The sequence below is a fragment of the Zalophus californianus genome, chromosome 12 (assembly GCF_009762305.2).
Source record: "Zalophus californianus isolate mZalCal1 chromosome 12, mZalCal1.pri.v2, whole genome shotgun sequence".
NCBI lineage: Eukaryota > Metazoa > Chordata > Mammalia > Carnivora > Otariidae > Zalophus > Zalophus californianus.
The window spans coordinates 28531086-28557258 of record NC_045606.1 but is presented as its reverse complement, the minus strand read 5'-3'; the positions used below and the strand labels follow the sequence as shown (position 1 = coordinate 28557258).

Below are 26173 nucleotides of genomic sequence, written 5' to 3'. Positions count from 1 at the left end.
TCACTCTCTTTATATTATTTTTGTTGCACACTTGATTCTTTCCTATTTTCCACTTAGGCTTACCATTTTTATAACTTTTGGGTTTGTGTGTGTGTGTGTGTGTGTGTGTTGTTGTTGTTGTTGTTGCTGGGTTTTTGGTTTTTTTTTTAGATTCCGCTTCTTATTTTTCAACTATTCTAAATACTCATAATTTTTTTTGAAATTTAGCTTTATTTTACTCTTAGCTGTCTCATAAGCACTGTGTTCTTTGCAGTAATTCTCTTACTGAGTTATTACTCTACTGGATGGTGAGTGATAATATTTTCTACTTTTTACAGGTGAGGGAAGTGAGGCACAAAGAGAATAAATAACTTGCCTAAGTTCCCTTCTACTACAGAGATGGGGTGTGGACCCAGGCAGTTTGTTTCTTGATTTCATGTTCTCAAATGCACAAATATTAACTTTCATGGACAGGCACTTTTTTTTTTTTTTAAGATTTTATTTATTTGACAGAGGGAGAGAGAGTACAAGCAGGGGGAGCGGGAGAGGGAGAAGCAGGCTCCACACTGAGCAGGGAGCCCGATGTGGGGCTCCATCCCAGGACCCTGGGATCATGACCTGAGCCAAAGGCAGACACTTCGCCGACTGAGCCACCCAGGCGCCCTGGAGAGGCACTTTCAAAGGCTGCCTTTTAATTTCTTCTTTGTTTTCTCTCTGTATTTTAATTTTTGCACATTACTCTTAGGAGTTGTTCCCTTCAAAATGTAAATTACCTTTTAGAACGTACTGATTTTCCCTCTCTTGTCCATCGCCTTTCATACCTCATCCCTCTTCTTTCCAGGTCATTAGCTCACTGCTTGGGATGTCCTCAGCCTCTAAACTTCTGCCCTGTGATATTCCATAGTTGACTCAGTTCCTTTACTTCTGTCTTCCAAGGAATCTGAACATTTTAAATGTTATTTTCCTTTCAGTCAGTTCCAAGATGATGTTTGCCTCTGCTAAGTGTATTTCCTCTCAGCTACTGGAAACTTCTGTTGTGCAGATTGCTCCTTGGTGCATTTGGGAAGAAGTTGCCAAGTTTCTTTTTGTGCATATGCTTGTTTTTCAGTTCCTGGAAACTTGTCAGAGCTTCCCCTATTTTTCCACATTCTTCTTCCTCAAGTTTCACCTCACCCTCCTAGTACACCTCTGCCACACTGTTTTCTCTCCACCCCAGTTCATATCAGAATATCTTCTTGTTCCGAATGCGTAAATCTACCTGAACCTTCTACTGTCTTTTTCCATTGTGGCAAGAGCTATATTTTATTTTATTTTTTTAAAGATTTTATTTATTTATTTGACAGAGAGAGACACAGCGAGAGAGGGAACACAAGCAGGGGGAGTGGGAGAGGGAGAAGCAGGTTTCCCGCCGAGCAGGGAGCCCGACGTGGGACTCGATCCCAGGACCCTGAGAACATGACCTGAGCCGAAGGCAGATGCTTAATGACTGAGCCACCCAGGCGCCCCAAGAGCTATATTTAATCAACTATGATATGCCCTTCTGTAAAAACAAATGGCTACACCTTCTGGAAACTTAAGCGACTAAGTTTTGTTCTTATTTTTTACCTGATCTATTTCATCTGTTTCTTTCGTTCCTCTTTTATAGTAATACTTTTAAGGAAATTGCTATAATGACTCCCCAGAAACTCGTGATGTTGTGGCTTTACACAATAATTGCTGTTGTGAGAACTCTAAATGTTAATTGGTGCTGTAATTGAGGACACGAATCACGTCAGAAATAAGAGTGTAGTGGAAAGATTATAGGGCATGCAGTCAGAAAATGCTCGTCTTTGCTGTTGGTGATTGTTCTTGTCATCCTGACTTTGGCTTTCCAGTAACTCCTCTAATTCTCAGCTTTGTCATTTATAAAATGGAGGTTTAATAATACCTAACTACAAAGGTGAAGTTCAAATGAGATAAGAAGTTCACACGTGTTACAAATTTGAAATTGCTACCCAACAGGTACAGATGATTAATATTGATTTTTTTTAAAGATTTTATTTATTTATTTGACAGAGAGAGAGAGAGCACAAGTAGGCAGAGAGGCAGGCAGAGGGAGAGGGAGAAGCAGGCTCCCCGCTGAGCAGGGAGCCCGACACGGGGCCCAATCCCAGGACCCCGGGATCACGACCCGAGCCAAAGGCAGCCGCCTAACCAACTGAGCCGCCCAGGCGCCCCTAATATTGATTCTTAAAGTGCAGAGATGAAAGTTTGTCAGGCACATAAAAATTTTAATGAAAACAAATGGAAAATATGACTAGATCAGTCTGAGAATTTTACTTGATTTAGTTCTTGAGCATCAGTTTTCCTAAAATATTGAAATCTGTACCTTGGATTTTATTTAATAAAAGAAAATTTCTAGGTAGCACTGTGAATATTGGCGTGTGTGAGGTGGTGGGTGGGTACCATACTTGTTCTGCTGACCTGAAGATCGTAGTCCAAAAATAATACCTTGTGGATAGTTCACAGTTTCTTCCTGTGATAGGATGGGTATGCCAGTATGATTCATAGGGAAGACACAGATGGCCTCCACGAACATGCAGCAACATTTGTTATTATGGATGAAGTTCCACCTGGGAATCCTTTGCTTCCTTCTGTGAGGAGCCATCTCACTCCCACAAGGGTGGTGATTTCAAGGTTTTATATCTACCCACATGTCTAATTATATAAGTGATTCATTTACATTTTAATCTTTAAAAAGACCATATTGCAAACCAACACATAGAATCACTGGAAGCAATATTGAAAGGACTTATTTTACTCCTCTCTGGAAACTGCTGAACTACTGTACATTTCAAGTCATTCATTAATAAGACCATTGTATGAACAAATAAAAGCTTATTTTTAAGTCCTTTTGAGAATTGAGCTTGAATTGTTTGTATGCTTCTAACATTTTATTCTGTTGATTGTATTTTCTAGAATCATGGCAACATCTGTGTGGTCAAGTTGCTCGTATCTTATACATACAGACTGATACCAGCTATTTCCCAGGACAGTGCCTTGTTCCATTATCAGGCAAACAGATTTATCACTTGCATGTTTATACTTTCCTTCCTAATCTTAGGGCTGCCTTCTTTTCTTCCTTATAGCAATTGTTCTCTATAAACCTCTCCTCCTGGTACCAGGTTAAGTAATAATGTTTTTCCTCCAGATTATTTATATCTTTGTCTGTTTGTAGATAGTTACTCTGCCCATCAACTTGTTGCTCAGCCAAACTTAGTGTTTGTTTAGTGCTTTAATCTTGCATCATAAATCATTTTTTCTCTGCATCTTAATCATTCTTCCATCATGTCTCTGAACTCCTTCCAGCTTCTCTGCACCTTTTGGATAATGAGGTGCCTGAGTCTGAGCACCAGGTGCAGCCCCACCAGTCCTGTCTAGGAGGGTCCCATTGCCTCCAGTACTGCTATTATGCCTTCTCATTCCCTGAGGTACTCATTAGAGAGATGATGCCTGTCTCTACAAGCAAAGTCAGCACTCTCCATCTCCCCCATTCTCCTGCAACTCCCTTCTGGCTAATCCTTTTTCCAGAGTGAAATCTCAATTTCTCTCATTTTCTTGCTCTTTAGTTCTCACCATAACTATTTAGCTCTCTGTTATTCTTACTGTTTTTATTTTACTCATCCTGCCAGACTCATGATCTAATTGTCTGTTTATTTCCCTCTATCTCTCTTTTTCTTGATTAACCTAAAGTCTTCCCAGTTCCACGGTTTCATACTTGGTGCTAATAGCAATCTCTGCCACTCCGACTGCATATGCATCCATCTCTCAACCACATCAACTTCTTTCACACATCCATGGGAAAGAATACACTTATTCCCTTATGTTTATCTAATATCTTAACTTTTTGTTTTTGTTGTTTTGTTTGTTTTTTGAAATCAAATCGATAAGTGGTTTGGCATTATTCTGTTAGTCTTGCAAATTTAATTTTACCACATTTGCTCAGGGAATAGAGCTATAAATTATTTTTAATACTACTGTTTGCAACTTAATAAAATAGCATTCGGTTCAGTTTTTTATCCATAAATTATATATTTTGGGGAACCATGTGATAGGTATGATATCTCTGGAATAGTTACAATATAAATTATGCCTTGTGTTTCTTAAATACTAGTCTTCTTTCTTTCTCCCTTCACTCCATTCTTTCCTGCCTTTTCTCCTTTTTCCCTCCAGTCGCATGATAGTTACTGAAATCCTACCATCTGCAGGCTAGTGTGAGGGAGGGGACACAGCACCTGTATTCTAGACCCTGCTCTAACAGTGATTACTTTGTAGCTACATCAAATCACTCACACTGTCACTTGTGTCCTCGTACCTAACAAGAGTAGGTTTCAAAAATATGATGACTAAGTGAGAATAAGATAACATTTTATTCACAGCTTATAGGAAGAGTGAGAGATAAATCCCAAATAAAGTTTTGGATCATTGAGGAGGATGTTGAAAACTCGAAAAGCTGTGTGTAAAAACAGTGAAAGTCTTCTCGTTGCCTGCCCAATGAATCTTATCAAAACACCTTCAGAGTATGAATATGGTTTGTATACAAGTGGAGAAGTGGGGAGGAAGGATGGAAAGCAAGTTAGGGAAATGTTGCAATAGTCCAGGAATTAGAGAATAAAGACAATAAGGATTGGAGCGCGAAGGAAATTTGAGTGTAGTCCCATGGATTTGGGAGCTAACTTTAAAATGATTGGCTGGTCAAAATTGTTCGTATTGAGTTTTACCACTTGGAGTGTTTTCATGGCTAATCTAGACTCCTGAACCCCCTTCTGGCACCTGCTGGTATGAATTGTTGGTGCTGGCAGTGTGGAAATTAATCATTAACAATCCCCTCAATTGTAACAAAAGGTGAAAGAGCAGTCATTGTCAAAATAAGGTAATCTTAGGACCTAGTGTGAGTAGGAAAAAAAGGGATAGCCAAAGGGTGTTCATAGAGATGAGGATCAACCCGGGAAAATCCGATGGCTGCAATGGGGGAGTGTCGTAGTTAACAGAGCAGGTAGACACAGTGGACACAGGTGGTGGGAATGGGTGAAAGAAGTAAGTGAAAGGAATTTGTGAGAGACCGAGGAAGTCTGAGCTTTTGCTTTTAGGAGAAGAGAAAAATTTCTGAGTGATGTTGCAAATCAGTGTACTTTGCAACTGAAGTGAAAGCTGAGGACAGAATATTGTTGGGGAAAGGAACTACACCTCTGGTCAGCAGAGATTTTGCTGTCTTATCAGTTTGGTTTTCATTTCCCAACTAATGGTGATGCAGGTACAGCTGTGAATGGATGCTTTTCATTTACATACAAGTATTGGGAAAGAAAAATAAAAAAAGTAAATGGCAGATCATTTTGGATCACAGTGCAAAAGACCCAGCATGAGAATATTAGAGTGAGCACTTTAGGTAACATACGTAAAGTATGGGGCAAGAGCCAAATGTTGGAGGGAAGACACGTAAACTGTACCAAATTGTTAATTTATTCATAGAAGCATCTTTTTAGGAACTTAGTCTCAGTTGTGAGGAAATAAACTAAAAATCTTTCTATTAGTATTTTGAAAGTATTAATCTTTCATTCAAGTTATTTTTGTTCAAACCACATCAGTATTTTAACATTAACATCAAAATTATTACCTTGTTTGAGATTAACATGATTTATTTACTGTCATATTTTTAGTATTGACTTTCTTTATACTTCTAAGCAAATAAGAATCAGTGTTTATTCTTATAAAATAAAGAAACAGAATCAAAACTCAGATTTTTTTTAATTAAATAAAAAGGCTTGTGTCAGGGATAGTGAGATTTTCTATATGTTAAAGTGGCATTTATTCCTAAAGCATGTCAGCCTCTCTGCACAGTGACTCACTATCTTTATCTTTATAAAGAGCAAGCTATTATGCAAACTTACTTACATTTGGGAACTGTGGTGCTAAGTGTTAATGGCATCATTATTCCAAACAAAATGTGTTAGAACGATTGCTATATGTGATAGGTTTCCTGTGGGAATTTCCATGAATGGTTTGTAGTCTGTAAGATAGCCACATGGCATTTACTATCTCTGATGCTAATGATTTTTCTTGGTAGACACGTTAGTCTTTTTTATAAAGAGATGTCAATTTCTGAACTTTTGCTTGTTATTTTTTTAATGAATTCTTTATACTAAATGAATATGGATGACATATAGGTGGTAACTTTTGAGGGACATGTAAACAACCATAGGGATGGAATTTGCTTCTAAATTGGTAAGCATCTTACAATTTTTCCATATGGAATTAGAATGTTATCAAGATCCTAAGTCTTAAAGAGAGATTTGTTTTTCTCAAGAGATAATTTTGGAACTTTACATTCTTGAAAATGTACTTATTCCTTCATTTGTTGAATCAAATGTATTCTATGAAATACATGGAAGTCGAAGTCTGCTTTATTATTTTAAGAATTACTTCTCTTATGGCATAATATGAAATATAAGTATAGTAATACCTTATTTTGTCTACATGTAGCAGTTCTAAGCATATATATATAGATATATATCAGCAATAGGTGATAAAAACAACTGATCTTAAGAAGAGAGATCAAAATAACTGAATAAACCTAGATAAATTTGGACTTAAAAGCACATTAGGTAAAATAAAGGGAATTATATAAGTGTCATGAGTTATACTATTCATTATTTTCAATAGCTCAACATTAAATTATTCATTAAGGTGCCTCTGCTTTTCAATGAAAAATCAAGAACTGTTTACTTGTTGTCCTATGATAGGTTCAAAGATCAGCCTGGTAATATTAGACTCTTCAATAATTTGCATTCTATTGAAGATCTAATCTGTATTAGAAATAAATAAATATCAGGGCCCCTGGGTGGCTCAGTCGGTTAAGCAGCTGCCTTTGGCTTAGGCTTAGGTCATGATCTCAGGGTTCTGATCTCAGGATTCTGGGATCCAGCCCCAGGTTGGGCTCCCTGCTCAGCAGGGAATCTGCTTCTCTCTGTCCCTCTGCCCCTGCCCCCCCCCTTATGCTCTCTCTCACTCTCTTTCAGAAATAAAATAAAGCATTCATATCTGAATATGATATACTTCCAATGTAAAAAAGCTATAATTATTTTATTATACTTTGTCAAATAGTAAATGTTTCACAGTCACTAAAATACACAAATGAATCATTCACAAAATGTATTTAATTAACATCATCAATAGGGGCTGCTCACCAATTTGCATGTAACTAAAGATTCCTGTATTCTTGCATGTTACTCCCTTGTTGAAAATATATTAAGTTTCAGTTTGGCTAAGTGTTATTAGAGGTTTAATATGTACCCATGGAAAAGAAAATAGCTAATTGACCCATTAGGGAGGTTAAAACTAAGACCATAGCCTCATAAGCACTAAGCTCTAATGGACCAGTTAACTAGCCTCCTAGTGATGTAGTGCACAGTAAGAAATATATTTTGTTAATTATCATTATCTCTTAGCAACATATTTGTTAAATTATAAGAGAAAATTAAAGTATTTCTATAATGCTAACATGTTTAGGGGTGAAGTGTACCAACATTTTCACCTCACTTTGAAAAACATTTAAAAAATGAGATGGATTGGCAGGATGGATAGCTATGCATTAAATCAAGTACAGAAAAATGTTACTTATAGCATCCAGGTGTCAGGATATGGATGTTTGTTGTACACTTTTATGTGTGTTTGACAACTTTTATAATAAAATTTTGGAAAAACATTTGCAGAATAAGAAAGGCTATTACATCATTTTAAAGCAATCAGTGTGATAAAACATGGAGGGAGATGCCAATAATAACATGATGTAATTAAGTCCTTATAAGTAGAAAGACAAGCTATGCCGTATTTTAAAATGAGAAGTGTATTTTTAAGTAAATCTAAACTTTAAATTCCCTTTAGATGTATGCATTTTTTTGAAAAAAAGTTTTTAGTCTTTTTTCTAGATTATGTGTTTAAACCTAATTATTTTTTATGGTTGTCTATTATTTAGGTCTAACCTAAAGTTATCACCTTGTGTTGTATTCTTGTCAACGGGCTTATTCAGTTTTATGGTTCTCTCTGGTACATTTACAAAGTGCACTTTATATTGCCTTTCTAGTTCCCTATAAACAAGGAAACAGTCTGCACTACTGTATTTCAAATCATTGCCACACTGACCATTACTTCATCTGCAATAAAAAGCACAAATAAATTGGGCAAGTGCGTTTCATACATGCTCATTTCTACAGTGTTAAGAAGTAAAAGTCTGTTCAGTCTTGGCACAGAGGAAGTGGCAGACCCCCCACATGGTGATATTTGTGTGAGGTTTGATGGGATATCAAGAGTGTACCTCCCTGCCCAGTCCTCTCTCTTCTTTCAGGTCTTGTTCCACCTTTTTAAAAATAAAATATTCAAGGTGTCTTATTAAAAGGTAAATGTTATCAACCATCACGGGCTTTTGCTATCTGAGCTGTAATTAATGTGTATCCTAGATAGTCCTAAGAAAATGGGGCATGAGGAGGGTTTGGAGCTCAGAAATTCTCTGATGTCGACAATGTCTGAACATTTCTTGATTAAGCAGGTTACAGGGCAGATTGCGGGTGAGAGGCCAGGCAGTCAGGACCAAGCAGTAGGTACTCCGTGCTGAAAAGGAGAAGCAAGGGAAGGGTCTCTTTGGACTGAGGTGTTGGAAGGAGAGGAGAGTCTTACATGATACTTTACCAAGGTTAGCTGTCTTTGGATAATCTATGTCTATACCACTTGCAATATTCTTTATAGAACTAATCAGTTCAAAAAAATCTTGGATTGCCAATGATGTTTGAGTGTCTGCTGTCTAACTTTTTACTGCTGTTTTGCACTGAAACAAATAGTGTGAACTCATTAGGATGCCTTGGGTCTTATTTGTCACGTACTTTCTAATGTTGTCGCTAGGTTAGAAATGACCTGTAAATAGTTACTTAGCTCTCTCTGAATTAGCAGCCGTAGCTTTCTGATATTTGCTCAGTATGAACAATTGCAGTTGCAATCCCAATTTCTGAGGTTACTTGACTGATTTGCATGGGAACCAGAGCAAAAGACTAAAAACTGTGCCAGGGCTTTCTGCTACCTTGTTAGTTTCACAGAATAATAAAATTTGCTATCTTAGCTACAAGCAATTGGTCAGTTTCTCATGGGGATCTGTAGTTGTGTTTGTTTTCTATAACACACTTTTTTATAGAAATTATTTTGATAAGGAGATTATCAATACATATTTGAAGGCATATCACTGCTGTATAATGTAAGCAATGCTCTTCTATTATTAAATTATTCCTAATTATCATATGCTGTTAATGTTCTAGAGTTTTACTGTTTTCCAACAGTGTCACTGTTTTCAATAGCTCCTAGTTTTCTTTCACTATAAGATTTAACTAACCTTTTAAACATTTGCTCTGCCAGAGATAATTTTCGTGCTTGCCAACTTGTCTTCTCCACAAACCTGACATAGGTTTATGTGGTCCTCATATTATAAACTATTCTTTTTGGGGCAAGGACAGGGATGTCTTTTGGCTACCAAATCATTTACTTATTTTTTTTTTTATCTGAGATCAAATTTAGTTCCATATACTGATACCCCTTTTACTTGCTTATGGATAACAGTGATCCTTTCATATACAGCTTTGGGCTAGCCAAAAAATCAGTAGGAGGTCAATTCTGTCATTACTTATTTGCACATTTCAGTAAAGTTTTTGTCCAACAGGTAGTTGAAATGATAAAAACCTAAGATCAAAAAGCACTCTTTGGATAAACGAATACTTTCCTACAAGTAAGTATAGGTGTAAAATAAAACATAAAAACAAAACAAGGAAGGGATCAAATGATGATAATACTGGTTAATAAGTCAGAAGGAAGCAGAAAGTTGTACAGTGATGATATTTTCCTATATTTTGTTATCAGGCCATAGTATATATATGAAAATGAACATTTGATATAATTAGAAGTAAAGAAAAGCACTTGGGGTGTGTACCATATTTGTAAGAGGTTTTCTTTGCAAATTAGTTTTGTGGGCTTTTTCATTATTTTGATCAAAGTAAGTCCAGAAAACTTCATTTTTTTAGGGAGGATCTAAAATTTGTGAATTTATAGTATGAATTAAGAATTATTTGATATCTTTTAGGAAAAGGTTAATATAAAAGCTTAAGATGTCCTAGAACCTTCAATTCAATAAAATAAACTGAATATAGAATGTTAATGCAAAAAGCATTATGCAAGATGCTTTGAGGATGTAGAAGAATAGTATCTAGACAAACTATAATAATTAAAAACTGCATGCCTGTATGATCATCACATATACACACAAATCCATTATGAAGCTCAATTTTAACTGATATTGAAATATATTCTTATCTAATTATTAACTCTTCTAATGAAGAACTATATGCTTTTTGGAACTGATTTTGAAAATAATCTGTTACTGTTCGTTAAGCATGTCACACTGTTTTTGTTTGCTTGTGTGTTTGCTTTGTTTTAACTTGGGATTGGAAAAGATTTCCAGGAATTTTTTTATATATGCATAAACACGGGGAAGTTTACCTGGTTTTATTGGAGATTTCCAAAGTAAGGAACAAAGACAGACTGTGCAGGATGAACAGAGGGAATGAGAAAAATCAACAAACTTCACAGATAACAATTTATTTCCTGTACTCAATTTTTACACAGTGTTTCTGCGGCAGTTTCCTTTTTATGTAGGTTTACTTGCCTTTTAGTCTCAGTAATATCAGATCACCTCTCTAATTCCATAGGAGGGTGTGTGTGTGTGTGTGTGTGTGTGTGTGTGTGTGTGTATTTCTTTGTTGCAGGTAACACTACTTTTTAAACATTTATTTCGCTTAACATTTGAAGAAGCCTTCAAATATTAAACTTTTATGTTATGACTGGGTTAGATTATTTTTTAAACCTTAGGAACATTATTTTGAAATGTTGCTTTGTTTATTCCACCTTTACAATGAAAGGAATTCACAGGAAACACAAATAACATCATTACCACAGAGGGAAGTTGGTGTGAAGAAAGTCAGCTTTGGACTCTTTCCAGCAGGGCTTAATTGTGGCGCTACAATGAGGACATTGTTATACCAGGCTTCTACCTACCGAGTGAACTCAGACATAAACTCAGAAAACAGCAATATAGAAAAGCTTCAATGACTATGATCTTCTGGCTTTAAATCTAGCAGAAGCTGGAAAGTGTGGAATAGAGTAAAGGAGATACCACAATGAAACTTGAAGATCTAAGTGGTGAACTGATGAGTCGGTAGCACGCACAGATTCTTTTTCAGGATGATTTTGTAGGTGATCCTACTTGCAGCAAAACTTTTTTTTTTTTAATTTTCTAGAAAAGCACATAGACGTTTCCAGAGTTTTTCAGTTTTTCAGTTCATGGTACCTTAGCAGCTCAGTAATATTTTTAAGGCGCCACTAGGCCAACAGACAAAAACCAAAAATTCTGTTTATTAAATAATTGCAGCCAAATGGCTTATTAGTTAAGGCCACAACTTAGTAAGTTATTTGTGTCCTGTTAAGCTAAATTGAAAAAAAATAAAATTAATATTTTTATTTCATTTGCAAATAACCACAATTACTTATTAATGGGTGTGTGTGTGTGTGTGTATGCATATGTGTGTTGGGCGACTTCTCAAACCTTAGGAACAGAATGCTGCCAACTTCATTACCTGTTCCACGTAGATTTTCAGGAGGGACTCGCTTTTCATCACATCACCTGCTGGAAACCCAGTTTCACACAGCTTTGACATCCTTGAAAGGAATGTTGCACTCTCCAATGTCGAAACTGTGAAATACCTTGCGTGGTAGTTTGTGTAGTGTCTGACAGATGTCAAATGTTGTGTTTACCCTGAAATTTCCAAATACCACCCCCAGCATCCTGGGCGAGTTCACTATAGTGCTCCTGGGTGTCTTGGCACATGCTTTGGGAATCATGAATTTAAACTATTTATTGCTAATATGAATCATAGCCCCTGAATCTTAAACTTGAAAAGTCAAAAAGCTTCTGCCATAGTGAAAGCGAATAGAAAGCACTGTAAACCAACTCTAAAATCTCATATCTTATTCTTTCATCTCAGTATTTTCTCATTTTCTCAGCTTACTTAGACTATTTCTCAGGATTCACAGTATAATTTTCCGTGGCTTTGGAAATTTGATGTTAGAATACACAGTTATGATGTATGGTACCATCCTCATGGCTTGAGGCAGAGGTTACTTGTGTATTTTTAAGAATATAATGTTATCAGTGTCTGCTAGGACATTTAAAATGTTGATGTGGCATTTTAAGAGTTGGACTAAATGTTTTTCAACATTTCTAGTGATACTTTTCACTCAAAAGCACTACTTTTTTTTTTTAACAATCCATATGAGATGTATTTTACTGAGTGAAAGTTTCTACGTTCTAAAGTGTATATCTTAACTGCACATAAACCCTGGTTTGCTCTGAGTCAGAGGATTTGAACTAATTTTCCATTTTATCTCATTTTTGCATTTAAGTAACCCAGTTAACTATATAAACATTGTTTCCTTTTAAAAACAAATATCTTATAGAAATGTGTATTTACCCTCAGCTAAGGAACTCAGCGGATCTTATCTGGATTATTAGAAGAAATCACATATGAGAATTTTTAAAGTACATACTTGTTTCCTTCACAGTCAACCATGAGAGCTATCAGTGTCCCCAACTGAAGGCTCAGAACAGAAAACTAAAGCAAGTTATAATCAAGTGAATCATGAAGAATATAAATCAATTTCTAATTGAAAAGAAAAACAGGAAATGTAATAGCATAGAGCTCTTACTTATCTAGGACAGGGCTAAGGCTAGTGTTGATACGAGTTCTTGTCACTGAAATTCTTATGATTTTGAAATCAAAATTTGATTTAATTTTTTCCCCACCTGTTCATTTTCAATTCTAATTTCCTACTACACACTTTGTCAATAAAGTTTCCATACTTTTAAAAAATAGATCATCATAATGTTTTGCTGTGGTAACAGATTAGTAGCAGGCTTTAGTAGTAGGGATAATTTCTTTAATTTTTATCCACTGGTTGAAATCATTTTCCATCTACTAGATAGTAGGTGTTTGAGGAAATAAAAACCAGAAATAGTGTTCAGCAGGCTGGTTTGTCTGGGACCTTCTAAATTCTCTCAGCTCAAAGAGTTCTAAAAATCTAGAGGGAGATGTAGCAGGGAGTTGGTCATATGGTTGAAAGATTTTTGAAGGTAATGGGAAGGACACGTCACCTATGTTATATGTCCAGGACTGACTCTGATTATTTCAGATCCAACTACATGGGCAGAGAGCAATAAATTAGCTGATACTGTGATGTGCAATATCTAGGTAAGTAAAATATTAGGAGAAAGAAATAACATGTAAAAATAAGACAGTGGAAGAAAAATGATTTGATTGTTTTCATTTCATGACATCCCACCACCTAAATATCAGAAATACAAGTACGTGTTTCTCTGTATATGGTATGTGTATACCTATATGTGAGTGTGTATCCATTTTTTGCCTCTAAATTATGGTGGCATTACTTTTTTTTTTGTGATTGGTACTGAATTGTTTTCTAGCTAGGTAGCTTGTAACAGGTCTGTAGTTAGAGGCATATTTACAGATAGTTAGAAATAAGGATGATTAAAAAGATGGACAGAAACCCTGTGCCCATGAACAAATCATGTTAATATTGTGGTTAACAATATTGCACATGACAAAGCCCTTCCCTGGAGGGATGAATGTTTTCCTGGTTCACTTACTTCATCCTAATTGGTATACTAAAAATGTCTTCTTTTGGCCTTTCTATTCCTGAGGCTCTTCCCTTGAATTGCCCCTGTGAAGTTTGCTACTCCTCTGAGCACCCACACAGATGTATCAACATCCCTTTGTAGCCTGCTTCGAAAGTCTGCTGCCATGTTATCAAAAGCATCTGAAAATTTTGCTTTGCATTTCTCCACCTATATAAATTTGTAAATATATGAGAAGACTGGTGTTTGCAACCCATTCCTCCATTTCTTTCATCCATGGTATCTGCTACTACGCTGGGTTTTTCATTTTGAAAATATGACTACTTCTGGGCGGCTGGGTGGCTCAGTTGGTTAAGCAACTGCCTTCGGCTTGGGTCATGATCCTAGAGTCCCGGGATCGAGTCCCGCATCGGGGGGTCCCTGCTCAGCAGGGAGTCTGCTTCTTCCTCTGACCGTCCCCCCTCTCATGCTCTGTCTCTCTCATTCTCTCTCTCAAATAAATAAATAAAATCTTTAAAAAAAATATGACTACTTCTTTTTTTTTTATCAGTACCCTGAGATGCTATCTTAAATGCGGAATTAAGTAAAGGATTTAAAATAGTGTAACATGTGAAATACAATGTTGTATGTATATACAACAAAACTACAAAATACTATATAAATATAAGGTAGATTGAATTATCCTTTTATACCAAGTGCTCTTTCTTTATGTGTATGTGTTTTGAATCTCTCAAAGTTTTGTATTCAAGTCATCAAAAATAACTTCTCTTTGCAAATACATTACATTTTTCCCCCAACATAGGGCCTTCTCCCCAACAGATTTTTTGTTGTGGTAGTTATTAAATATACTCTATTATCTTGTTCCGTGAGGAGATTGACTCCTGATAATGTCCTGTTCCTTTTATGGAAGTTCTCTTCTATAAGTTGTATTTTCAGTACTCCCAAGTTTCCAGTAAGGTACCTTTTGAAAAATTTAGCAAATTATCTTGATGTAGACTTGCCCTTGACTTTACTTTTCCTAATTTAGGGGGAGATGTCTTAGCACTTGGCATTCGCAGAGAAAGTCTTTTCAATTTGTGGGTATAGTTCAAGAGAGAAATACTCAGGAAAAAAGATATATAAGATGGGTTATATTTATTTTGAGAAACCATCACTCAGCCAGAAGAGAAAAGGTTATTACGTTCACATCATATTGCTTGTCTGGGAATCTTTCTAGTGAGAAAACAAAAGGAGCCATAAAATTAAAGAAAACATTGACAGGATTTTCAGACACTAAGAAATGCCATCCCGCTTTCCTTTCTTATGAAGAACCTCTTTCTGGGATCTCTGAAACCAAACAAATACCAAAAGCCTTTATTCTTTCTAAAACTTGTCTACATCCTGCTCTCTGAGATCCATGATGAATGCAAATTGGGGAAAATGTTGTATTCCTATGGAGAACGATTACATAAAAATAGGACCACCGTGAGACAGATTCCTTATTTCCCTAATGTGGTCTCTGTCTTTTATAAGTTATTAACATCTTCAGAAAGTTTTTATTATGGCGTTTTAAATCGTGTTATAATTTCATGTCCAGACAAATAAATTTTGACTTTTAAAACAACAAAATTCATATAGTATTAATTCTAGCTGATACTGAAATTGTAGATAAAACTAAGAACTTTCTCAACATTTTAGGAGGCATTTTTGGTTCAAAAATCAGTTATATTGGTAAATAAATGGCATCTCAAGTTTTAAGTAAGTACTCGAATAATTTAAAAACCAGGGGAGAAATACCCAGCAAATTGTCTGTTTTTAGTGATGTTGTATATCATTGTTTAGAAATTCTTACACAATCAGGTCAACTCAAATGCATTGCCAACCTCCAAGTAATTCACAGAAAAACATTTTTTCTCTTTCTTTTCTTTTTTTGGAGGGTAGGGTGGCTGTTAAATTTAAATAGTGCATTAATATATTAAAGCTCTGTTTAAATGCATTTTTAAACTCTTTTCCTATTCTCTTTCTTTGAGTGCAAAGTGCATTGCACACATCATAAATTAATACTGAGAAATCCAAATTTACTCCAACAGGGTCTCTCAGTGACGACTTTATAAACTAGGCCCTTGTTTATTCTGTGTGTGGCCACTTTGGTTATTAGGAGGGGTTACACTGACCACTTTTTCCCAGATTTATGAGACTTGGCAAAAACCTTGAGAAAACAGAGCCCAGCTTCTCTGTATAGAAAACATTATTAATACTAAATAAACATTAATTTAGGTAAACTGGTACTACTCAGCCCAACACGAATACACTCTTATTTAGATTTCCTCTGATGGGTGAAGAAGTACATGGGGGAAATTGCTTTGTACAGACCACAAAGAAGGTGCATTTAGGTAATAGTTAAGATTCTGTCTTTAGAACCTTCATGCTCATTCATTAAGGGCAGTACCGCTCTGTCAGGGAGGCATGCATCATGTCCTTCTCCCAGTGGAGAAAGATCAAGAGAACATTCAATCTTTTAAAAATGAGCACAGTATCCCCGATATAGCACAGTGATTAATTTTCTGTGGATTCCAACAAAAGCTTTGAGAAATAGGCATACTGTGCAGCTAGTTAACACATGGTTTTCAAATAACTTATTAACTCTTGATAACATGGATATTTATGAAGACTTTAAAGCATTTTTAGAAAGATAACTTGAACCTATCTCTCATTAACAAGTTAATGTCATGAAAAGAAAAGGGGGATGATTTGTGTGCTAGGTTGAAAATGATGGAGACATAGCAACTAGTTACAGTGTGTCACATGGAATTGGATCTTAAATTGGACAAACCAGATATAAAGAACAATTTGGGGACAACCCTGAAAATTTTAATGTGTAATAGATATTAAATGGAATAAAAAGTTACTGACAGGCAAAATGAAGATAATTAACTTCTAAGTAGGTTACAAAATAGAATATTTGATGTAATCTCATTGTGATAAAGTATATTTGTGTACATGCATAGAAAAATATGGAAAGATACAATTTTAACAGTGACAGTCTCTGAGTGGAGTATGAATAGAGATATGGTGTTTTTATGTTCTTCTTCCTGCTCATCTGTGGTTTAACTGTGTAGGATGCAAAGATACTACTTTTGTAATAACTATAATCTATTATTAATAAAATAAGCAGCAGTAAAATTTACCTTGAATTTTACACTAAGATATTGTGTATTGGGAGAGAATGTAAAGAACCCTTTGACTTTAGTCAGTGCCAGGGGCTTCTGTCTTTGTTTTGTGGTGTAGAGTCCAAGAGATTGTTTTGTTTTGTTTTTAATTTTTAAGGGGAAAGTAGTTTTATTTATTTATTTTTGAAGATTTTATTTATTTATTTGAGAGAGAGAATGAGAGAGAGAGAGCACATGAGAGGAGGGAGGGTCAGAGGGAGAAGCAGACTCCCTGCTGAGCAGGGAGCCCGATGCGGGACTCGATTCCGGAACTCCAGGATCATGACCTGAGCCGAAGGCAGTCGCTTAACCAACTGAGCCACCCAGGTGCCCCCAAGAGATTGTTTTAATGATATACAATTTGTTTTTCTTGAGAGTAAACTAGTTGATACAAAGAACAATACTCAGACTTTGCTAAAAAGTATCAAGTTTCTTTCTTTACAACAAGAGATAGATTAAAGCAGATTTTTTTCTTCTTTTGAGAATTCTAAATGTATTTTTAATTTTATCATTTTTGTGTAATAAAACCAAAACATTGCACTCAATAAAAGTGTGAAAAACTTCCCTCCCTCCTATCCCTAGTCAGATTGCACATTCATTCATTTAACACTAGGCTCTTACCCAAGGAAAACTTCTTGAAACTTGGATTATATAGATTTGGCCCTTAATAAGGACTCTGTGCTAATCAGAAACTCTTAATAATGTGTTTGTGTCTTGCAAGTTTTAGACTGTTGATTATATACAATAAATGATATATGACAGTCAGGAAATAAGAATTTAGCTGTAACAGGAGAGTTGAACAAAATTGTGTGTTGATATTTGAAGTGACATCATGATGAAGAATGCCTCAAGGTTTTTGTGGTTTTTTTTTTAACATAGTGATCTTGCACACATTAGAACAGTAAGATACATCAATTCATTTCCACTGATGCTATGAGTTTACTTTAGCCCTTTATATAACATATGGCATTATATAATGCCATTTAATTCAATTAGCTACCGTGTTCAGACAACATATAACTCTTGTAAGAATTACAAGTCCCAGTAGTCACTTATTACTCGTTCAAGATTGATTGAATATGAATAGGCTGATTATATTTTCACTCTAATTTGGATTTCAAAAGGAACCAACTCTTTGCTCTCTTCTGCAAAAACTTGTTTTGCATTTCTCTTTTCAATCGTCCTGTCAACTGAGATATTATGGTTTGTAACCATTATATGAAAATAAATTTGACATTTTAACCATCCTACCTGGTATATTCCGAGAGTAGCAATACCAAGTAAAAAAGAGAGTTCAGAGGCAGTTTCTTTTCACTTAAAAAAAAGCATCACTCTCTTTCTAATTAAAGTGGAGGAAATAAGACTTTGTTCTAACCTTACATGCCCAGTAAGTATAATGCTCCAAATGAGAATTAAGTCTTTGCTTTTAATGTCATTACTCTGTTTAAAAGAGTGGAAATGTTTGAAATGTTCACAATAAGCCTACTTAATGTCACTTAAATAAGTTACCCTATTTAGATGGCAACTTCTCCATCCCACCTTTGTATTGCTTTTGTTTTTCTCCTTAGCATTTACCACATTCTGATACATATGTCATTTCCTTTTTGTTTTTGTTTCTGTTTTTTTTTCTATTCTTTCTTCTAAAATATAAGCTGCTTAAATAGAGATTCTTTTTTCTGTGTTCATTTAGAATCTGCAGTGCCTGGAAGGGTGCTTGATACTTAGAAGGTGCTCAATAAATACTTTCTTGACTGAATAAATTAATTAATAGTCATTCACTGTAGTGGTTCAATGATTATTTTAAATCAGATAAAATAGAATATTTTTTCTCCATATGTTAGTATTGTATTTGTAAAATTCTGTAATTTCTTTTTTTTCTTTTCAAGTTTTTTTTTTTTTAAGATGAATTTATTTATTTGAAAGAGAGAAAGAGAGAGAGAGAACATGAGCAGGGTAAGTGACAGAGGGAGAGGAAGAGAGAGAATCCTCAGGCAGACTCCCTGCTGAGCATGGAGCACAATGCAGGCTCTACCTCCAGACCCTGAGATCATGACCTGAGCTAAAATCAAGAATCAGCCACTTAACCGACTGAGCCACCCAGGCACCCCTCAAGTTTTTATTTAAATTCTAGTTAGTTAATGTATATGGTAAAATTGATTTCAGGTGTAGTAACATTCTGTCATCTCTTATAAAACATACCTTACAAACAATTTTACTAATAGGTTATGAAATATTTTTCATATATATGCATTTAAAATTTATAGGACACTTACTAATAGTAGCCTATAATATGTTAACTGCTCAATAATTAGTTACAGCATACAACCCGTTTATTTAATATTACCTGTTTTGATCATTCTTACTTCTTCTGCTGTATTGATAGTTTAACTCTACAGAGTTGATTTTCACCCAGGGGAAAAAAAGGTGATGATTAGTGTTTTTATTGCTATTGTTGTGTGATGAGATTAATGCCTTATCCTGCCAAAGTACTATAAATTATAGTGTTTATCATTTGTCTCATTTTTTTAGTAAAGAAATAGAATATAGATCTTAGTCTAGCCACAAAAAAGAGATAATTCTATAGTATTTCATGAATTCTAGATGGGTATTTTTTCTCATTTAACAATTCTGAAAATGGGATGCCTCATATAATCAATGGCATGTCATGGTTTGGCAACATTTTTGTCTTGGTGAGACCTAACATAATGACATATATTATCATAGTGTCTTAGATTGGATTAAGTAAGTTATAGTAAGTAATATTAATTTACTTTCTTAGAAATGCTTTCACAATGTATTTAAGCATTATTCTTTAGACTGTGAGAAAAGTAGAACTACGTCCTGTTACAAGGCATTTGCTGATGTAAAATGGTACTTCCATTGTTAAAAGCATGTAAAAATAGCTATCAGTTTGAATGGCAGTTGATTTTTTATTTACTGCACAACTCTTTTTTTTCTTTTTTTAATATTTTTTTATTATTATGTTCAAGTAGCCAGCATATAGTACATCATTAGTTTTTGATGTTGTGTTCAACGATTCATTAATTGCGTATAACACCCAGTGCTCATCACCACATGTGCCCTCCTTAAAACCCATCACCCGGTTACCCCATCCCCCCACCCCCTCCCTTCTGTAACCCTTGTTATAGCCCGCCTAGCTATTTAGAGATGCCCCCTTGCTTTCTTTGCTATAAATACCCAACCATTCCAAATATGATTGGAGATTATGCTGACAATAATAATTATAAAAATGAATTACTATATTTTAACTTTGCCTCCTGTAGGCTTTCTCGTGTGGGAAAAACAAAAATACCCTCAAAATACAAACAGAATAGGTATCTTGTTACATCTTGTTACATGTCATGTTGTTCTGGCTTTAAGTTTAAAACACTGGCAAAGTAAAATGTTTTCATTTTTTAAAGGTGTACAGAAAAGTGGTTTATTTGAAAAGCAGTTGTTTTTTTTTATTTTCATGCTTATTGAAACTTATCATTGGGCTTTGTTTCTGTCTTGGAGTTCTTGATTGATTGTGTCTATGATATACTTTGTTTTTCTTGAGTAAACCTGAAATTTTTAAATCACTCAAACATTTTGACAAAATCATATTCAACACTACTTAGTAAATGTCATGATTATGGGGGCAGAATCTATATATAAAGGTAAGCACTGTTGTTACCAATAAACTTTTCTTTCAGACTGTATGTTTTTTTTAATTTGGGGAAATGGGAGACACTCCAACATGACCAGATCTGCCATTCTGGGATTTTAGGTTTAAAAGAGACCCTAGCATTCGAATGGTTCCAGCTTCCTTATTTTAAAGAAAAGGACAGTAAAACTTAGAGAGGTCTGTGTTAGTCTGTTTGGGCTGCTCTGCAAAGTACCACCAACTGCATAGTTTATAAATAACAAAAATTAATTGCTCGCAGTTCTGGTGGCTGGAAGTCCAATATCAAGGCTCCAACATGGTTGCCTTTACCTGAGGGCCTTCTTCCCGATTTAGTTGGTATCTTCTCCCTGTGTCCTCACTTGGTAGAAGGGGCTAAGGATCTCTCTAGAGCCTCTTTTTTAAGAGCCTCATGACTTCCCAGACCCCATCTACTATACCGTCACCCACGGGCAGTTAGGATTTCAACATATGAATTTTGGGGAGACATGAACATTCAGACCATAGTAAGTTCACATTAATTATCTAAGGAGAAAAAGCTCAGGGGCGCCTGGGTGGCTCAATCAGTAAGCGTCTGCCTTCGGCTCAGGTCATGATCCTGGGGTCCTGGAATCAAGCCCCGCGTTGGGCTCCCTGCTCGGCGGGAAGCCTGCTTCTCCCTCTCTCACTGCCCCTGCTTGTGTTCCCTCCCTCACTTGTGTCTCTGTCTGTCAAATAAATAAATAAAATCTTAAAAAAAAGAAAGAAAAAGCTTGCTGGTGGCAGGATCTGGCCTCGAATTAATTTCAGGAATCCATGATGATTCTGCTTTCTTCAGGATGATAGTCAAATGTTTGTTTATACCATGATGTTTTCAATTAAAGACCAGATGTTTGTCAGTTATGGTTGCTATTAAAAATAATGAAAAATTATAAGAGGCTGAAAATGAAGTTTCTTGGGTTTTCCCTTGTGTGAGGACTGCTGATTACACTAAATATGTTTTGAAGTAGAGGTATTCAGAGAGTGTGAGTGTTACTACTTAGTCCAATATTAGTTTCCCATATATTTTAATGTTGAATGTCAATTTACATATTTACTAAATGTTTTTTATATATTACATAGGTATCCTACCATAATGTTATATGTATAAATAAATAAACACAAACGAAAGGTATTATAACTATTGTGATATTTAGGTATAGGAGATGTTTAGTTATAGTGCATCCTGTATTTTTATGAACAAGAGTAGTATTTTCCAAGGTCAACTTATAAAATAATTCCACAGTGTACTTTTCTTCTCATTGAGTAGGGTTAGGCTGCATTTATCATGTTTACAGGTGGCACGTACACTGTCTGTTAGCCATAAAATGAGGCCATGCCTTCTATTTTCCCATTCTTTCTTTTTTTAACTTCTTATCAATTCCATGTCAGTTATCATTTCAGACTTTTGATCCACATTTACTAACAGCTTATGAACTAGTGTTTCAGCAGTAGCATTATTTTTGTAGTTGCTAGTAAACATGTCCATGAGATTCCATAGCAAAAATGAATAGAGAAAGAAGGAAGAGCTTCTGTATTGACAAAGAAAGACACAAAGTACAACTATGTATGGCTGAGAGAGATGGAATTTTACAAAGACGAAAGAGAATCTCATCTGTAAATTCTTATCTTCTGATCACATGGCAGATATATTAAAACTTGCTAATGATTTTAGGGCAAATATTTTACATTTATGTTGTTTTAAAATAATTGTATTATGAAATGTGTTATAAGTAATAGAGGATACAAATCCTATCAGAGATTTTATATCTATAGGTTTTAAACCTATCCTTAGACCAGCTTTTATTTTACTTATTTATTTTTTAAGAGATTTTATTTGAGAGAGAGAGCACGCATGCTAGCACACAGGAGTTGGGGAGAGGGGCAGAGGGAGAAGGAGAGGCAGAAACAGATTCCCTGCTGGGGATGTGGGCCTCGATCCCAGGACCCTGAGATTATGACCTGAGCCAAAGGCAGACAGTTAACCATGAGTCACCCAAGCACCCCATAAACTAGCTTTTAAAAACTATTAATAAAGTGAACATGCACTGTTTTCCTGCTACAAAAAGACCCCCCAATACAGTGCTCAAATGAGATAGTAGCATGTTTCTCTGTTGTGCAGGACAAATAAAGGGTGAGTAAGTGGCTCTACTTTGCCCTCAGATTCTTTCTGTCTTCTTGCCCTGAGTTCCTCCGAGTGTTGCCCTCAGGTGCAGCGTGACCACAGCTGGTTTACAAGCACCTGGCCCACATTCTAGCTTGTTTGAATAGGGCGTGAAAGGGAATGGAGGTAAGCAATTTATTTTAAAGAAATGTCAAGGACGATATACACATCACTTTGAATTAGTGAGAATTTATTGACTCTGTCTCACCAGCTCTGAGAAAGGTTGCGAAATGTAACTTCTACCATGTGCCTTGCTCAACTTCAGGGCTGGTTACATTTGTATCCCTAACAGGAAAGAGGAGTCTTTATGCTGGGAACAGTTGGTCCTGCCATACCCATATGCCCATTTCTGCCATAAAATAGAGATTATTAAAAAAAAAAAACAAAACATTTTTTCAAAGAAAACACCATTTGTAAACTTACAAGCTAATTTGTATCTTTTAGTATGATTTCATCATAGGTTTTCAATGAAACCACACCTTACTAAAAATCACACAAGTTGTTATGTGGCTATACATGTAAATCATAACCATGACTTCGGATATATTATCTGAAATGCAGCTATTTTAGGCTGAATTGTAAATCCATTGGAAGATTTTAGGAAAACAATTTACATGAGAGTTTGTTTTAGAATCAGATCATCCCATGGATGGCTTAAAGATCTTAAAGAAATGGATACTGTCAGACCTAAAGTGAAGAATGGTGCAGCCATCCCCCAAGCACCTGAGAAACAGTGTGATGTCTCTTTATTCACACCTCAGTGTTTTCTTTTCTCAGTAAAGCATAACCTATCTCTCACTCCAATTCCTTATAATAATTACTATATTTTGTCAGTTTCTCTATCACAAATTTACATGTGATTCTCAGGTTTTTAAAGGTTATCTTTTTTCTTAAAAAATTTATAAAGTTTTCTATCTCCTAAATTCATTTAGTGTTGGCCAGAAGAGAAGGTATTTTTATTATGTTTTCCCTTTATAATTGGTTGATGTCTTATCTATCTAATAATATTTACTAGGCTTCCTTACTAGGCTTAGAGCCTCATCAGGTTCTAAGGGCTATTTGAGGCAGATTAAGAAATATATACATTTTCTGTGTTTAAGTATCTTTCAGCATTTTTGGAGAGATGAGAGGTGTGCACAATTCAAACCATATACAAGATAATTTGACTGTAAGTTAATGTGGTAGAGAAAAATGTACTATAGTGATCCTGATAGGGAGTGAATGTTTTGACCTGGAATTTATCCAGAAATGCTTTTTGGATGAGATTGGATCTGGGAAGGCAGGGCATCATGCACAGGGAGAAGGAAATGAACATGACTTGGATGGCATGTATTTGTTGACCATCTTGCTTGGAACAGGGAGTGCACACTGAGGAACAGATTTATGTAAAGAAGGAACTGGCATGCCAAACTATGGAGTTTATATTTTAAATTAAAAATGGCATTTTGAAAGCAAACACTTTAAGAAAACAAATCTGGAAACATCAGGCACTGCCTGGATTGGAGTACAGGCAGAGTCCCGAATACCAATTGTAGTAACTCAGGCTTACGGTCATAGCAACTCAGGCTCCATTAGTGGCCTTGAAAACGGAGTGGAAAAAATTAATCCTAGAGGTTAAATAGCACGTACATTATGAAATGGCATCACTGTCACAGATGACAACGTGTTTGGTAATTAAAGAACAGATGTTAACAGAGATTTCCTCACCTTTCCCTCTTGGGGTTTGTGTGTGTGTGTGTGTGTATTCTTGTCTATTTGATAAAGAGAAAAACTAGAATAGATCTAAAAACAGGCTTTCTGAAATTAAGTGGAAAAAGTTAATCCCTTTAAAGAAGCTGTTAGGTTTATATATGTTGTCTGTTAACCATTTTTGAAATATTTATGTGCACTTTATGAAAACTATATCGATGTTAGGTCAATGACATGTCAGCCTAACTTTATGTAAAAGGCGTCTCTGAGTGGTTGACTAAATTCTTAAGGATAAGATGTCCTGTGTAAGATAAAGCCAGGATTTTAGTCAGGTCTTTAGGCTCTTAACTCAGTGCTCTTTCTGCTATAATGTGATTCATCATTGCTCATGTTCTCTGTATCTTTTATAAAATTATAACCAGAGAAGCTGACATATATTTTAAAAGTCAGATTTTAATAGTTGAAGTTGGGTGACAAAAATCTGTAAAGAGCAAAATACTGAAAGTGTCTTTCTTATAGTTGATGTACATTTATTTTTAGCAACAGTAAGGCATAATTTGCCTTCTGATGGTAATGATTTTACCCTTTTTATAGTCTTTGAAGTAAGACAGTATTAGACAAATGTATAATTTAATTGCTCTACTCTTAGTGTTGAAATACCCTTTATAGATTGTGACAGTTTTTCCTGAAGTGTATGAATTTACAAATCTGCACCAGATAGATGATATATATGCTTGTTTAAATGAATCAAATGCATTATTTGAAAAATCAAAGTTGTATGACTGCTTAATACTGATGCTTATCATAGTCCATAGCAGTCAGCCCTTTTTGAGTGAATAAGGAAAATAGTACACAAGGTAACTTTTGAAAAGATAATTCTTAATTTTATCAGAGTAATGTAATACAAGAGTTTTATTGAAGAGATTTCTGAAAAACTGAATTTTTGGGGTGCCAAGGATAGGAAGATATCTTTTCTCCTTGTTTTATGATCAAGAATTCTTTGCTATTCTTTGACATTCCAAAAGACACATGCATGTGGTATTGTAATTGAATTTCACATTCTTTCTTGCCTAAGACAGCAATAATTTTTACTTCTCTACTTTTTTCTCTAAGTGGTTTGCATATTTTACCACTTAGACACAGCTCTCCCATCCTCTTTTAATCTGGATGTACATTTACTTGGGAAAAGGTTTGTGCTGTGAATGTTCAAGGAATGTAGACATTGTAAAGACAGAATGAATGCTTGACAGATAATTCTTTTTTTTAAAGATTTTATTTATTTATCTGAGAGAGAGAGATTGAGAAAGAGCATGAGTGGAGGATGGGCAGGAGAGGGAGAAGCAGACTCCCCGCTGAGCAGGGAGCCCTGGGATGGAGACCTGAGCCTAAGGCAGACGCTTAACTGACCGAGCCACCCAGGTGCCCCTTAATGGATAATTCTGAATATGTGTTTAATTTCTGCCTATGTTCAATTTTATGCTTTGTCTTCTAGATAAAGCTCAGTAACTGACAGAAAGATAGAAACAGGAAGTATAAAGGTGATAGTAAAGAAAGAATCACATTAAAATAGCATTTTGTTATGAAAGTTTCTCCAGTGAGACCATGGGGATGGGGGAAGGAGGTGAGTCTTAGAATTTTCCAAATAGTTAATGAGCATTTGCTTACTTCCACATCTTAAGTACCATCAGGGTTCA

General features: G+C 35.4%; 1 protein-coding gene across 2 annotated transcripts in view; it reads left to right on the top strand.

Annotated features, from left to right (window-relative positions):
* Positions 1–26173, top strand: part of SEMA3D (semaphorin 3D) — a 194862-nt gene that overhangs the window by 27812 nt on the left and 140877 nt on the right. The window contains exon 1 of one of the 2 annotated variants that reach the window (XM_027574137.2): positions 8609–8704. The exons of the other annotated variant lie outside the window; for it this stretch is intronic. The gene's annotated coding sequence lies outside the window, so the exon portion shown is untranslated. Of the gene's footprint in view, positions 1–8608; positions 8705–26173 lie in introns of those variants that run through there. 2 annotated transcript variants of the gene reach the window in all.